The sequence below is a fragment of the Canis lupus genome, chromosome 5 (genome assembly GCF_048164855.1).
Source record: "Canis lupus baileyi chromosome 5, mCanLup2.hap1, whole genome shotgun sequence".
Taxonomy (NCBI): Eukaryota; Metazoa; Chordata; class Mammalia; order Carnivora; family Canidae; genus Canis; species Canis lupus.
This window is the reverse complement of record NC_132842.1, coordinates 38921818-38936901: the sequence shown is the minus strand read 5'-3', so window position 1 is coordinate 38936901 and position 15084 is coordinate 38921818. Positions and strand designations below refer to the sequence as shown.

General features: G+C 40.5%; 1 long non-coding RNA gene across 1 annotated transcript in view; it reads right to left on the bottom strand.

The window, feature by feature from the left end:
• LOC140633579 (uncharacterized) overlaps positions 1–9028 on the bottom strand; it is a 60295-nt gene extending 51267 nt beyond the window's left edge. The window contains exon 1 of the long non-coding RNA XR_012031160.1: positions 8947–9028. This is a non-coding gene — a long non-coding RNA (uncharacterized lncRNA). The remainder of the gene's footprint in view (positions 1–8946) is intronic.
• Between the last annotated feature and the right edge of the window lie 6056 nt (positions 9029–15084).

Genomic DNA, 15084 nt, shown 5'->3' with positions numbered 1-15084 from the left:
ACCAACGGCTTGTCATGATGAAAGGATTTCACAATGAGCCTGATTCCTTTCTATTAAGACACTGTGGATCTGAGACATCCTCCTTTAAAATAGGAATTTTAACCTGACCCGCTGTCAGTCATTTGTCATTTTGGGTGAATATACATATCAGATTGCTTTTCTGCCATCACAGCCAACTTAAGTTGCAATGGGAGAAAGGACAGAATAAACATGGGGTGGAGAATGCAACAGTTGGGGGGTTGCTGAGTATACTGTAGACAGATTGAGAAGATTCCTTGAGGGAGGAGCCTCCAAAAATAAACTCTGTTGATGGTGAAATATCCAGATTTGCCTGACATCATGGTGTTTCTCTCATCTAATAAAAATGAAGTCCTAGAAGCACACCTCCCTGAAATAATTTTTACAAGTAGCTACAGAAGCCAAATTGCTCCAGAAAGACATAGAGTTCATGGAGATTCATAAGTTCTAATGGCCCCTTTGGCTTGCTTTGTTTAAACAAACTGGTCCCCACTGCAAGTTTCTTCGATTATGGGTGTCCCTGCTTTGCCTGAGCCTTTAAAGAGTTCCTTTTCCCTAAATATTTCTGGAAATGTCCAGGGGTGGTAACATGTAATCAGAAATCATTCCATCCAGTGTCCCTACTGTGACGGAACCCATGGACCTGGGCTCTGATGGTTCTACAAAAATGTCCCTCAGGACTAGAGGTCTGTCCCCATCGCAGCGACCAGCACCTGGAGATCCTGTGGGCCCAATGTTGGTAAATTTGGAATACCTGCCAGCTAAGCTGGGAACTCAGCAAAGCGACAGCTAAAGACTTGCTGAGGAGTCCCACAGCAAATTTGTTCAACCTCGGATGTGCTGGTGGTTTGTGGCAGGGGCTCTCTCACTGGAAGTGTGGTGGCCACACGGCCACATGGTCATCACCCCACACCCTGACACTTCCCCAGAGGTACTGCCCCCCCCAAGGTATAAAGCATGCTCCTGTCACCTTTACAAATACCATCCCCACTTCAGGCACAGTCACCTCCATGCCCAAGCTAACCAATGTAACTGTGATTCAAAGCAGGGTCATGGCCATAGGATGCTCGGAGTGGGGGGGTGGGAATGTGAAGCCATTTGAGCCCCATTGTGTTACTACTGTTACAGTTATCATTCTTCCACATCACAGCCACTGGGCCTTTCTCCAAGGCTGCTGACGGCTGGTGGCTGTCTGGGTGAGGGCAAGTTCTGATGTCAGCTGAGAAACTCTCTGTAACCCCACTCTACACTCCTGGCAACCTTTATCATGGGAAGCCATTTAGCTCTTCCCTGGTGGCACCTGCTCCACCCTGTCACTCTCCTCCATGAGGAGCACCCTCGTTTCTGCACATTGGGGGGAAAGATCTTGATCTTTCTCAGGAGGCTCCCAAGCCCTTGAAAATCAGTAGATAGAAATGAATGCATCGGCGTGGCCCTCTGCTGCCCCAGGAGCTCCTGGCACCATGCAGTCCTACATCAGGTCTGCATATACCTTTTCCCTCTTCTGCAGGGAAGGGACCCCAAACAGTACATCCCATGAAACCACAAAGATTCAAACCTCCCCCTGCTCCTCATATCTCTGCATAAGCAACAGTACCGATGATTAAATTCACAACACGCTTAGCTGGTACTGATGGTTAACTGGGGGTTTCTGAGGGCAATTCAGAATTGATTCAAAGCGGGGATATGTTTTTAGAGGTTGCATTTAAGCGCTCAGTGCTCCTGAATAGGGCAGGGCCTTGCTGAGGACTCGGTCTGTGAAACACAGGGCACCAGCATCTTTTCCTTAACATCACAAGCACTGTGACACTTTTCTCCTCATGAAAGTTTTTTTTAAGATTTCATTTATTTATTCACGAGAGACAGAGGCAGAGACACAAGCAGAAAGAGAAGCGGGCTCTGCCCGATGTGGGACTCCATCCTGGAACTCCAGGATCACACCCTGAGCAAAAGGCAGACACCCAACCACTGAGCCACCCAGGCATCCCACCTCATAAAAGTTAAATATCTTCATGGCATAAAGCTAGCAAAGTATGGAAAAATATGTTAAAGAAAATAGTAATCAACTGTCATCTACTTCCCACAGATAGCCATGGTTAAGATTTTATTTTTTTTAAGATTTTATTTATTTATTTATCCATGAGAGACACAGAGAGAGAGGCAGAGACACAGGTAGAGGGAGAAGCAGGCTCCATGCAGGGAGCCCAATGTGGGACTCAATCCAGGGTCTTTAGGATCACGCCCTGGGCTTAAGGCGGCACTAAACCGCTAAGCCACCTGGGTTGCCCCATGGTTAAGATTTTAATGCATTTCCTGTGAAATCACTTAGCATAAATTGGTATCATTTGGGAAACATCTAATACAAGGCATAAAATTTATAAAGATATGTCCAAAACAAAGATAGTCTTGTACACATACAATTTATACACACGTGTATATGTGTATATAAAATAAGTATATATTGTTTATTAAGCATAAATAGATACTAATGAGTTTAAATAAGAAATGTTTGTGAATGCAGATATTTTATTGTGAGCATTTTCCCAGATAATTAGAAGAACATGATCTTTGAGAGCAGCATTCTGTCTTATGAATGCAACGGAATTAAACATTCTCTGTTGGTTGGTATTAAGGTAGTTTCCAATTTTTTAAAAGATTTTATTTATCTATTTGACAAAGAGCACAAGCAGGGAGAGCGGCAGGTAGAGGGAGAGGGACAAACAGGCTCCAGCTGAGCAGGGAGCCCAATGTGGGGCTTGATCCCAGGACCCTGAGGTCATGACCTGAGCCGAAGGCAGGTCATTGCTGAACCAATGAGCAACCCAGGCGCCCAGTTTCCAATGTTTTAGTATCACTACACTGACTCTCTTAATCAGTGAGGGAGAACATATTCCTAGGAGAATTTCCTTCTCAAGGGATATATGTATTTGGCCTGTCCTACTACTATATGAAGCTGAAATGCATCCAGAGAGCTTGTTCTGACTTAGTGCCCGACAACTCCCAGCTGTGTGATGTGCCAGGAAGGAGGCAGTGGCTTACACTGCCCCTTCAGCTTTTGCTTCTGGTAAGAGGGACCTTGCCAGCAGTTTCTAATATTCCTCTGCCTGAAAGTAGATACATAACCATGTCAAGTCAGGTAACTTTGTCCTGCCTCTGCTTACTTAACCTGGAAAGTAAGGATAAGCTCCTTGATTTTGTAAACTGTAAAAGACTCTGCAAGGCTGAGGTATTAGTTTAACCGTATCATGTGGTTATAGAGCTGAAGTGAATGGATTGGTGTCCTGGCGTCAGACTGTGGGTTTTGAATCCTGCGTCCATCATTCATCATGTATTCTTATGTAACTTAGCCAAGTGACTTCTCTTTTCCTCATCTTTAAACTAGATGACAATAGCACTTGCCTCATAGGTAAGGATTGGGTACAATCATGCACTTAAGGCGTGCATCATGTGCTCATTACTATTATTGTTGTTACTTATTATTTAGACTCAATGTGAAACTGCCATTTGCTTCCTGTTAAATATTCTTGAAGCATGGGTAGTATGAGTAGTTAAAGTTTAACCAGGATACCAAAGCAACTTTATTCAAAGTGTCAAATCAAATTAGTAATGTCAGTGTTTTTCAAAATATGTGCCCCAGAAGTTCTGTAGGGTGCGCCCCAGGGAACCTTTGGTGGCGGATGCGATGGTAATTGGACTGGGAAGGGCAAGCGGGGTTTCAGGACCCCCATGGGTATAGGTTTGTTCTGATGGCAAGAATTGTTAGCTGACAAACAAAATAATTTCTTCATCTTGGATGCAAAACTAGACCTCATTTTCCCAAGTCCCCTGCAATTAGGACTCCATCCCATGACCCTGAGATTACCATGTCACATTGTAGGCCTTGTGGTCTCAGTCTCAACTACCCCCAACTCTACCACTGGAGCGTAAAAGCAGCCCTAGACAACATGTAAAAATGGGTGCGCTGTATGCCAATAAGACCTCACAAAACTTTGCTATGGTTTGTCAAGCCCTGGACTAGAGCATGGCATGCAAGGGAGAGTTACACCGAGTGACTGGAAGGGCAGAACTTGCAGATAGGAAGGACCTCATGAACCCTCACAAGAACCTTGGCTTTTAGCCTCAGAGTAGGAGGGAAGGCTTCAGAAGGTTTTAGAAAAGGGGATGACTTGATATATATAAACCCAGTCCTCAGTAGATCAGTGTTTCAGCTTTCAATCACCCTGTGAACCACTGGCCCCATTTACGTATTGCTCTGTGAATTTCCTAAGGAGATTCAAGGCAAGCTCCTGACCGAGATGGTATCTTCAAGGAAAGGCCCCCGGGCAGACCCCATGGGCCTTCACAAGGTGGCATTTATGACCTAGGTGAAGTTGCTGTGGCTTTATCACTGTCCTCAGGTAGGATCAGACCCTGAATCTCAGTCCCCCATCGCTCACTTCCTGTCACTGCATTCAGGTGATTAGCATATGAAGTCAGAAGCACAACTAAGTAAGCGGCCTTTCAAAACACAGTTGCCCCTGGAAGCAGCCTACTCACTGCTGGTAGACAGGACCGCACCTGGATAATAGAACAGTGATCACAATGGTTAGCGTTTATTAACAATGTGCAGGTTGCTGCAGAAAGTACTTTATACGATTACCTGATTTAATCCTCACAACGAGCCTGGCTAGTAGGAACCTTGGTTTAGCCCCCTTTGAATTAGTTGGAGGAAAGGAAGGCAGGGAAATCCAATTTTACGGTCGTCAGGCGAACAAAGCCAGAGGCATTCATCTCACTTAAGAAGAGCATTGCCAGCAGGTCCTCAGCTCCTAGTCTGGTGGTTATAACACTATCCACCTCCACACCACACCAGGCCCTGGCCTTCCTCCTGGGACACGGGAATTCCCAACCCCTCTTATCTCCTGGCTGGGGCTGGAGGAAGTACTGCTGAGGTTTGTTTTACCAACTCCTTTTTCCCACTATGTCTCATCTTATCTGCCCTTCTGTGCCTTTAGATGACTTTGCATCCATTTTACGTGAATTTCATAATTTAACTCTGAGGGTAAATCCCCCCCCACCGCCCCGGCCCATCATCAGGGAGTCCCCCACATGATTAATCTCCCCACTGAGTAAGACTGCAAAATACTTCAGAATCCTTATTTATAGCTTCATGGGGTTAGAAAAGAGGGGGGGTATATCTAGAGCACAATCAACAGTAAGAAGGGTTTGCCACATTAGGTAATGAAAATCCTAACCTCCTACTATGTAGACCAGGGCTCCTCCTTAATGATTAGAAATATTACACTTGCCTAGGTATGCTCAGGAGCTCACTGAAGAGAGTGAATTAGCATTTGAACTTCTTTTAAAAAGAATTTAAAAAATTATTTTAGAGAGTGTGTGTACAAGAGTAGGGGGAGGGGCAGAGGGTGGGGGAAAGCCGACTCCCTACTGAGTGCAGAGCCCCACTGAAGACTCCATCCCTGAGATCACAAGAACTGAGTTGAAAACCAAGATTTGGATGCTTAACTGACTGAGCCACCCAGGCGACCTTGAACTCTTCTAAAAGAGCAGAAATGAATGACAAGATCTGCTTGAACAGACAAGACTAAGTCTATACGATCTGTGAATTATATTCCCAAGAACAAGTCAAATCTTACATCTAGTCACATGGATGCTCTGCCCACAGAATAAGGTAGCAAAGGCACACGTAAGGCACAGACCATACACTGTTGGTGTTGTCATACAGAGAGACACATTGAGAGGAGGCAGTAGCGCACTAGAGCCCCTGGGTTAGCCCCAAACTAACAGCTGTTGAGGCACCACAAGAGCTAGTACATGTCCAAAAGTAACTAACTGATACCCATAAGACAAGGTTGGACCCACTAATTAGTCTACCATGAAGTTTTAATAAAAACTTTTTTCCAAGTGCTGCTTCGATAAACACATGAGTTAATATATGGGAGTTTAGAAGTTAGTCAAAGGAATCTTGACAGCCAGATCCTTTAATCTTGGCCTTCCCTTGGCCCCTGCCTACTCTTGGTCACAATCTGAATGAACTTTAACTTGTCACTTCAAATGAAGCATATATTTCTATACAACAAATATTAATGTCATAACTCTTGTGCTTTATTATTTTAGCTGATTTATATCGATGTATCAACATTCCAAAGAAAATAGAAAGTGTATGCTGGTTGTAATAACTTATTTCTTTCTTATTATTGCTATCGACATAAAATTCATACGATATAAACTTCACCATTTTAAAAAATAAAATTCACTGGGTTTTAATATCTTCTTAATTGCATACATCCCCTCTACCTAATCCCAGAGCTTTTCCATCACTCCAGCAATAAACTCTACCTGTAAGCAGTCACTCACCATTCCCTTCTTCCCAAACTTCCTAGCAACTACTAATCACCTTTCCATTTTTATGGATTTGACTATTCTGGACATTTAATATAAATGGAATTTTATGTGACCTTTTGTGTCTGTCTTCTTTCACTGAAATAATGTGATACAACACATATCAATCAGTACTTCATTTCTTTTCATGGCTGAATAGTGTTCTTTTATATGGATATATTTATGTTCATTCATTCATCAGTTGATGAATATTTAGGTCATTTTACTTTTTCACTATTAAGAATAATGTTGTTATGGACATCCATGTATTAGGTTTTCTGTAGATATATGTCTTTTTTTCTCCTGGGTTGATACTTGGGAGTGGCATTTCTGCATTAGATGGTAGCTCTGTGGTTAACTTTTTGAGAATTTTCATAGTGGCTGCATTATTTTACATCTCATCAGCGAAATTTGAGTTTCAATTTCTCTATATTCTTACCAACAATATTTTCCCATTTTTTATTATAGCTATCCTAGTGGGTATGAAGTGATATCTCTTGTGTTTTTTTATCTTCATTTCCTTAGTGACTAATGATGAGCATCTTTTCATGTGCTTATCGGCTATTTGTATGTCTTCTTTAGAAAACTGTCTATTTAAGTAATTTGCTATTTTTTAAAACATAAGGTTGTCTTTTTATTATTAAGTAGTAAAAGTTTATTATATATACTGGATCTAGAGCCTTATGATTTGCAACTATTTTTTTCCATTCTGTGGCTTGTCTTTTCATGTTCTTTATATCCTTTGAAGCAGAAAAGCTTTTGATTTTGATGCAGTCCAGGTTGTCCATTTTTTTCCTTGTTTGTGCTTTTGGTGTCATATCTAAGAAATCATTGCCTAATCTAAAGTTATAGAGATGTACCCCTGTGTTTTTTTCTTACTGTGTTATTGTTTTAACTCTTGCAGTTAAGCCTTTGCTCTATTTTGAGTTAATTTTTGTATATGGGATGAGGTAAGGGTCCCACTGCATTTTTCTGCATATGGCTATCCAGTTGTCACAGCACCATTTGTTGAAAAATTATTCTTTCTTCATTGAATAGTCCTGACATTCTTGGTAAAAATCAGTTGACAGCAGATGTGTGGGTTTCTGGACTCTCTTCCATTGATTTTTATGTCTATCCTTTTTTTTTTAATTTTTTTAAAAATTTTATTTATTTATGATAGTCACACAGAGAGAGAGAGAGAGGCAGAGACATAGGCAGATGGAGAAGCAGGCTCCATGCAGGAAGCCTGATGTGGGACTCGATCCTGGGTCTCCAGGATCGTACCCTGGGCCAAAGGCAGGCGCCAAACTGCTGCGCCACCCAGGGATCCCTTTATGTCTATCCTTATGCCTGTACCAGGCTATCTTGATTACCGAAGCTTTGTAGTAAGTTTTGAGATAAGGAATCATGAGTCCACCAAACTTACTCTTCTTTTTAAAGATTATTTTGCTATTCTTGGTTAATAACTTTTTAAATATCAAGTTAAAAATGAAGCTGCAGCTCTCTAAAGGAAGACAAATTTTCAAAAAGACACTATAACCTCTGCTTTGTATATAGTACACTTGAAAATGCTTGTAGCATGGAATAGATCAATGTCACCTCTAATTCAAACTCTGAATGCCAAAGTCATTTCTTTGGAGCCTATCTCCTTTCTAAGAAAATAACTCTTTCATTCCTATTCTGTAAATACATCTATTGGAGCACTTAGAACATTTTATTATATTTATTTGTTTATGTGTCTATTTCCCCCTATTAGTCTATAACCCCTAAAGGACTAGAATCACACCGAATTCATCTCTGGGTCCCCCTAGTCATGCCCTGAGTGGAGGACCAATATGTTTTTGTTGGAAGGAGAGAAGGCAATAATGAAGGAAGGGAAGATGGGTGAGAAGTTAAGAGGGAAAGGAAAGTAAAAGAGAAAAGGAAAGAAAGAGCTAACATTTACTACATGTTTATAATGTTCTACACATTGTTGTAAGACTCATCATCCCGTGTATTCTTATGAGTATCTTACAAGTTCGTAGCAGTATCATGAATACTCTTATAATGCCCATTTTACAGCTAAAGACAGTAAGACAAAGAGTTTAATAATTTACCCAAAGTTATACCACTAGCAAGTAGCCTAGGCAGCCAGGCTCCTTGGTCGTGGTCTTAAATAACACACCATGCTACCTGTCAAATAAAGACTCAAATAAAGACCCCTGAGCTCTACTCTTACAGGCTGGCTCAGTAGGTTTGAGGTGGTGCCCTGGTGTCTTTACTTCAAACAAATTACCAAACGATTTGCAAGACAACTCTGTTGGCAACTAACACTACAAAGGATGACCAAATAAAACACCCATGGGGGTCAAGGCAGGGAAGACTTTGGTGAGATGTCATACTTGCAAGGAAAAGCCAGGGGAAAAAAGAGACACCTGGATACTAGTAAAGATAAGGAGGGGGAAGAAAAACAAGCTATTTGTGGTCTAACCCAGGAGACCAGACCAAGCAATGAGCACCCCTTCAGCCACCAGCCTCCCTTTGGCCCTGTCTGTGCCTGTGCTGTATACCCTGCAGGGCACATACCTTCTACCAAGTCCATATCACACTTGATGTCCACCTCAGAGTATCCTAGGAGCAAATGAATGAACCTCCAAAGCTCTAGAACCAAATTACATGTATTTATTGCTTGTCATCGCCAGGCTAAGTTCTAAGTGCTTTACATGGAAGAACTCAGTCTCCACAACATTCCCGAGGCAGATACTATTGTCATAACTCCGATGACAGGTAAGGACTCAGAGGCACACAGAGGGTAAGAAGCTTATCAAGGTCCCATGGGTAACAAAGGGAGAAGCCAGATTCCAACCCGAGCAGTTTTGCTCCAGAGTTGATCCCCTTCACCAAGATGCTGCTCCAAGAAGGAAGATAAAAGAATGAAGGATGAGGCCCATTAATGTTGCAATTTGGAAAAGCTACTTGAAGCAAACCCTCACTTGAGCAAAATGAAGGCACAAACCCTTCTGAACCCCCTGATGCTGGCCCAGGTCCAGTAGGAGTGGTGTTAGGAAAACTATGGGAATTCCAAGGTACTTAGCTCCCTTTCCCCAGTGGCCGCAGAAGCCAACCTCAGGGGACTAGCCATTTTGAATCCCTGAGAATCGAGGTGTGGAGCAGAAACGGGTCCCAAAGTCAAAACCAAAACCCAGTCTTCTGTTGCCTCACTCATTGCTTTTGTCTACTGTGTTATACAAACTTGGATGGTGAAGTGAAAGGGGTTTTGATGGCGTGGACTTAAGTAAACAAATGAATTTGTGGGTTGACACATCGCCAGCCATAAATTCATGGAAGGTAAATATTGACGTCTGAAGATTACATAATCACTGTGTTCAGTGTGTAGAGAACTCAACCAGGAGTTAAGAGAGCTTGCATGTTCATTTTGGCTCCTTGGCAAATTGGTGAGGTTATGGACAAATCATTCCATTTCTTTATGCTTTTCTTTCTTTTGACTATAGAATTTTGCTGGTTGAAGAGCACGATGAGATCAAGCACTTTGCTTTTAAACGTCTTTCCCTATTTGGACATGCTCAGCTGGATGTGGGAGATCTATGGTTTTCCTGGGTTTCATAATGATCAGATCCCACAGGGCTATGTAACTTGTGTGGTTTATAGAATTATAGGACCCCAAAGCCGTGGGGATTCTGATAAATCGTAGGGTGAAAATGTCCAGCTAGTGGCAGAATTTCTTTTACAGAATCCCCAGCAGGTGCTCAGTGAGCCTCACACTGCAATCCATCATATGAGGAGGAAAATGGCTGAGTTTAAAGTTCAAAACCCCTTTCACTTCACCATCCAAGTTTGTATAACACAGTAGACAGACCTAGTGGTGTGTGTGTGTGCGTGTGTGTGTGTCCTCTCTGATTGGGGTATGCCTACGTTTCCTCTCACTTTCTGCAGTGATTGTAATTTGTTGGTTTCTTTATGTTGCCAGTCCTAGCCCAGGGGTTAATGATGACAATAATCATGTAATATAACAGCACTTATAAAATGTCAGAGATCATGGTTTATTTAGAGTAGCTTATTTAATCTGTATGTGATCGTGATAAAACAAGTACTAGTATTATCTTTATTTTTCAGATTAAAAAGAAACTAAGATTCAGAGAGGTTAAGTAACTTGCATGAAGACACATGTCTACTAAGAGCTAGAATCTCAGGTCTGTTTCAGACTGAGCTGGAGCTATTAACTAAATAAATGTTTACTGAATCCAACTAATGATATCTCTATCTACCACCATGCCTTTTTCCCCTGCAACGGATGAAAGAGAAATGTAAAGTTTATATATGTAAAACATTAGCAATATGTGTTATAAGAATTGCAGATTTAATTCAAATAAAGGATGGATTTTTTTATATTAGGAGAGTTTTTTCTTCAGCTATCTGATTTAGGTTTCAAAAACAAATAACAAGATATTAAAATATTTTAATACATACTTCACTAGACCATAGGTATAGGTACTGTATTTAAGTTAATATAGAATCAAGTCTACAATAAACAAAGCAATAAAATATAAAGCTGGCTTGATATGGAAAGCAGAGTAATAATTTAGGCTATCCAAAAGGAAACTAGGTAAAATATTTTTCTTTTGGAGGATTTTTGGAGTTTTGTTTGTTTTTGTTTTTTTAAAGCACAGCCTAAGATAGAGAAGCAATTAATTAAAAATGGAAATTTGAGGCAGAATGAACTGAGGTTGATATTCTTGTTTATGTACATGTATTTTAAAAGAAACAGTTTGACCATCTCATTAACATTAATCTTTATCAGGAATTAATTAATTCCTGATTAATTATTAACAGGAAACTCTAGCCAAACTCTTAAAGCAGGTAAAGTTTATTTTTAGGCATCCAACTAGCTTCTCTCTCTGGTTTCCCCTTCTCTTTTAGGGCCACTCTAGATACCTAGTAACCTTAGCCTGTATTTTTCTTCCAGAAGGAGCAGCCATGTTTTAGATCCTGCATTTTTTTGCCAGGATCATTTCAGATGCAAATATTAAAGTCCAAACTCCAACTGGCAGAGGTCAAGAAGGAGAAGAAGGAGGAGGGGGGCAGGAGAAGAGAAAAGAAAAGCAAAGAGAAGGAGGAGGAGGAATTTTTCAGAGTCTGAAATAGTGAAGTCTAGGAGTAGCCCTAGCCTCAGGATCTAGACATTCAAATTATATAATTGGGAATCTATCTCCAGACCTCTTTGTTTTCTTCTTATTTATTTTTTAAGTAGGCTTCACATGAAGCATGGAGCCCAATGCGGGACTTAAATCTCTGACCCTGAGGATCAAGACCCAAACTGAGATCAGGAAACAGATAGTTAACTGACTGAGCCACAAAGGCACCCCTGTTTTTTAAATTATTTTTTAATCAGCTTCATTGCAATGGAGGTGCTAGGTGGTAGAATGGCACTCCTCCAACTTTGCATTAATTATCAGTTTGAAAATGGCAAGTTTCAAAAAAAAAAAAAAGAAAGAAAGAAAATGGCAAGTTTCTAAATAGTCCAGAAGGCCTAAAATGAAGGCTCATTTGTGCCTGTTATGGGCCTGTTTCATAACTAAGGCTCTGATAAGACAGGCCCTACCCATCTATAGAGTTTGGGATGGGGTTAATCTCACCACAAATACATGGACTGAAGTCGGGGAAAGGATAGTTTCCAAAGGAAAATTGAAGTTCTAGTACCATATGTGGATAGTGGACTAGTGGCAGACAAAAACAATATCTATCCACCACCTGGTCATGGTAGAGGACCAACCAGATACCCACAAAGGATGGAAGTTGATCCTCACAATCATTGTAGTATCCCTAAAGGATGCCTTACAGGTGACTTTTCCCACTTTATATGTAAACCGATACTCCTGAATTTATAATACAGGTAGTATAAGGATGGATTCAGCAAAATTGGGTCCACAAGCAACACATGAGCGATCTTCAGGTAGAAGCCTGTTCTGCACGGTCATCCATGACTCTTGCACTAATTGAATTTTTCTAGAATACCTAAAGGAAGATGAAAGTAGAAAACAAGCTGGTAATGGACAAGCATATTTTTAATAAGCCCACTAATATGGCACAGTAAGGTTCTTAATGATTGTTATGAATTACATTTGCCTGAATAATTCTAATTCTATACTACAGAAGAACTTTCACAGTTGTGCAAAGATAGAAATACAAGAATATTCATTCATTGTAGTGTGGCTTCCAGTAGTGAAAAATTGGAAACAGCTTAAATATTCGTCATCAAGGGAAAGGTGAAATTTATTACAATATAGTCAAACAATAGAAAAGTGTGTTACTATTACCTGAATATGTCAGATGTCCAAGAACATTTGATGAAGTTGGAAAATATGCATAGTAAAATCCCACTTAAAATAGTTAAGAGTGTGTAGGGTGCCTGGCTGGTGCAATCGGCACGTGACGCTTGATCTTGAGGTTGTGAGTTGGAGCTCATGTTGGGTGTAGAGATGACTTAAAAAATAAAATATTTTTTAAAAATTGTGTGTGTGTATACATGCATAGACTAAAAGGTTCTGAAAGAATGCACAGCAACTCAAAAATAGTTACATCTGTAAAATGGGATTGCATCGGGGAGAGAGTTTCTACTTTTTCCTTTATGCATTTCTGCCTTTTTTATGTTTGGGTTTTTGAAATAAGTATGTGTTTTTAAGCATGCATTATCTTAAAAGATTTTTTTAAAGACAGAAGTAGTATCTAAAAATATGTTTTGTTCTCCTACTGCTATTTACACACAGATAACCATTCTTCTTGGAAACCTCTGATCTTCCTTCTGTAAAATCTTTCCCTCACTCCTCACTGCTTTCCATTTGCTCTATCCAGTGATCTAGTCAGGACACAGAGCCTTATTAGGCATTATTTCTAATTTAAAAAACTGATTTATAAGGCATATGTGGAACGTACTACCAGAATATCCATTTAGTAACCCATTTTTTCCCCACAATTTATTCCCTCACTAGTTCCAGAGAGGACATTGACTATTTATAATAAAAATAAATTTAGACAGATAGGTACAGATATCTCATAGACAGAATACAATTAAGCAATTAGAGACTGATCAAGAGGCTCTGTTGGTGTGATGAACAGAAACAAATGGGATGAAATCACAGAGAGGTAAAATAGAAAATGAAAATCAGGACCAAGGAAAGAGGAATAAAAATATGCTGGACATCATTCAACAACTATTTGCTGATGGTAATTATAGGGATGGAAAACCCATCAGGCCTATGGAGCTAAAATTAATCAGCAAGTATTCACAGAGAGCCTCCTGCTTCTATTACTGGTTCTGGCTTCCTGCCTGCCCAGTGCCCAGGCTGGAGACATTTGCATGACATTCAGCTTGTCAAGACAGAAGTAGCAAAATAAGCAGGCAGAGGCTCACAACAGCCTTCTCTACCCCATCATGTTCCTTAGAATCATAGTCATGCAAGACAGTTCCTTCTGTGAAAGACAATGAAACTAGTTTAAAAGTTGTAGACATCACTGTATCATCTGAAAAGGGCCCAATTAAGTAGAAGTACTATTTCTGCAAAGCAGCAGTCAATCCATGTGTGTACTATTTAAAAATTTTAAAGTATAAATCCACGTTCTTTTTCTATTAAAGTCAGGAAGGGAAATCGGTAAGACCTCTAACAGCTATGCTTAATTTTCAGGGATCTTTCCATTGCTGACAAACATTTTAGGTCACGACTAATTCTCTCTCTTTTTTTTTTTTTTAATTTTTATTTATTTATGATAGTCACACAGAGAGAGAGAGAGAGAGGCAGAGACACAGGCAGAGGGAGAAGCAGGCTCCATGCACCGGGAGCCCGACGTGGGATTCGATCCTGGGTTCCCAGGATCGCGCCCTGGGCCAAAGGCAGGCACTAAATAACTGCGCCACCCAGGGATCCCTGACTAATTCTCTTAAAATGTAAAATACAATGTTTATACATCAGTGGTAATATTTTGATAATAGCTATGGTAGTGAGCCTGTCATTCTCTCTCACTCTCTCTCCCTCCCTCTCTCTCTCTCTCTCTCTCTCTCTCTCTCATTTTACTCCACTCTTAGATGTCAATGGTGAGAACTACACCTAGGCTTTGCCGATCACACTATACACCCCTTACATCTTTGGCCATAGTCATCAGTTCGGGCTGGAGCATGTGGCCTAACTACAGCAATGAAGCCCCTCCCAGGGTCATGCACTAAAATTAGTAGAAAAGAAGAACTCTGCTGAAGTTACTAAGCCAATAGGATGTTTTAAATCCAGGTGCTGTAGGCCACAAAGTGGAGATAGCCTTCTCAGGAGAAAAGCCAAAACAAAGGAGAGTAAAGCTAAGAGATAGTCCAAACTCTTTAGACATCATTGAGCCTCTGAATCCAGACATGCCTGAAACTAACATCCTCTGGATTTTAAGTAAATCATAAACTTTCTTTTTGCATTAACAGTGGGCTTTCTTTTAAATGCATCAGAAACTCATCCTGCTAGAATATGAATTACAAGCTTTCTTTTTAAGTATTGCTTCCATTAGAAATAACCAAAAAACCTGGAGGTGGCCCTTTATAATTCAAATCAATCATGCTAAAAGCACTCCCTGATTATTATCATCTCCACATCCACACCTACCTTGCTACCTTTAAACATCCAGATGACTTCTTTTTTTAAAAAAATTTTTTATAAATTCAATTTGCCAACA